At 45.2% G+C, this 1,840-nt stretch overlaps 1 protein-coding gene across 4 annotated transcripts in view; it reads left to right on the top strand.

The window, feature by feature from the left end:
• The window catches only part of rerea (arginine-glutamic acid dipeptide (RE) repeats a), a 143,514-nt gene that overhangs the window by 42,618 nt on the left and 99,056 nt on the right, over window positions 1–1,840 (top strand). For 3 of the 4 annotated variants that reach the window (XM_032519994.1, XM_032519992.1, XM_032519995.1), the window contains exon 2: window positions 704–784. The exons of the other annotated variant lie outside the window; for it this stretch is intronic. The gene's annotated coding sequence lies outside the window, so the exon portion shown is untranslated. The remainder of the gene's footprint in view (window positions 1–703; window positions 785–1,840) is intronic. 4 annotated transcript variants of the gene reach the window in all.

The raw sequence follows: 1,840 nt of genomic DNA on the forward strand, positions 1-1,840 counted from the left end.
CCCTGGCCCGGGGACACATCCACAGCCAGCCCCCAAACAGCTATAGCCAAGCCTGGTCAGCACTTAGCTAACTCCAGTGCTAAGGACGCAAACGGCAGTTTACTGAACCATTGGGAAACAGACCCAGGCACCCGAGTCAGAACAGCGGCCATTCGTAACATTACGCCTCTGTTAGCTTTACCGGTGCCCCCCTTTGCTTTTAGCCGTCTTTGCAGTTAGCTAAATTTACCAGACAAAATAGGGATAAGGCACCAAAAGGACTAATAGTAATTCAAAGATGCGGTAGCATTGGATCTGGACAGGAAGGATAACCCTGGGAGTTGGAAGGGGTGTGTCGTGATTCTGCTTTCTCACTCCGCGACACAGGTTTGTGGAACTGAGTGTCGCGATTTAGGTTTTATTTTGTATATTGTTACAGCCCTAGTATCCAGAGAGGTTTATTGGGAAGGGAAGTGAATACTGCCTTAGAGAAAATGCTCACAATCTCCTCCATAGAAAATGTGCGCAGTGAGAGGTAATAATTTTTTTTTGTGCACCTTCTTTTAATTGCTACGTTGTGTTTAACATGATGCCTAACATGGCTTCTATTTTCACCCATGCATACACCTCTACTGTCAAGCTGTTATCACCTTGTTTGTTCCATTTGCACATCATTTATGTTTTGTTTTTTTCCCCTGTCCTCTGTGTTTGTCTTCCCCTTCAGTTTTTCTCTTGCAGACTGTCGTTGTGTCAATACTTGTTGAGAGGCAGTGTGGCAGTGAGCTAGGAGGTGAATGCAGTCAAGGTTAGTTAACAATGCTTGGTGACACTGGAGCACTGACTAACACTGTTTTTATTCTCTGCTCTATCTCCTATACCCTCAAATGTTCTATTCCTGCCCCACCGAATGGACCTTGATCATGTTCTCTACCTGCCCTTGGTGCTCTCAACCTTATTCCTCTCCATCATCATCTTCACCTGTCATTGTGCGTGTGTCTTCTCCCCCCCATCTTTCTTGTTACTTTCTCTTCCAATGGAGAGAACAGCTCAAGCCTGTCACCACTCATTCATCCCTCAACTGCTAACTCATGCTAACCCACTCCTGTGTTTGTGTCTGGATGCATTATTTCCTCCACCCTGCATATTTCCAGCATCATTATGTTTTAGCATTACCTACGCACACCTGTCTCCTTTCTTTGCAGCCAGTGCAATGCGGTCTTTAGTGACATGATGCCCTTACCTGCCAGTCTACTAATCTTTTTTCATTGCGGTTTCACTTGTGATTCTGCATTGTACTTTTAATTCCAATGAGCGCATGCAAAAATATTATTTGGCGCCTTGCCGTTCATGCTTTCCTCTCCTGCTATTTATTTAAAAAATAAATAAATAAAAAAAAAACGTATCTGAATGTCCAAAACGGCGGCGGATCACGAAATGGAGGGGGGCTGCAGTTCAAAGCCGACTAGCAGGTTACTTAATGAGTTTGGTAATTGGCTTGCTGTGGCCTCTGCGCATCCCTGCCTTCCTGCTGCTGATGTGTGCAGGAACAAGGAGAGTGCTACAACTTGCACTCCATCACTCAGTTTTTTCCTTCCCTCACACGACTCATCCATATTTCCCTCCATCCATCCCTCTCTACAAGCTGACCTAAGGAGCTAATGCTGCACCAAGCATCCCCTGTCTATCCCCCACTGTTCCTCTTCTAAAGTCAATTAGCATGCTGCATGTTGGGTTTCCATTCTGCTTAATATCGAATATGAAAGACGTTGGCCTATCTCTCATTTCCCCAGTCTCTCCCACTTGTTTGCTATCTTCAACACGCAAACTCACTTCATAACACACACACACACACACACACACA

This window comes from Etheostoma spectabile, chromosome 7, assembly GCF_008692095.1.
Source record: "Etheostoma spectabile isolate EspeVRDwgs_2016 chromosome 7, UIUC_Espe_1.0, whole genome shotgun sequence".
Taxonomy (NCBI): Eukaryota; Metazoa; Chordata; class Actinopteri; order Perciformes; family Percidae; genus Etheostoma; species Etheostoma spectabile.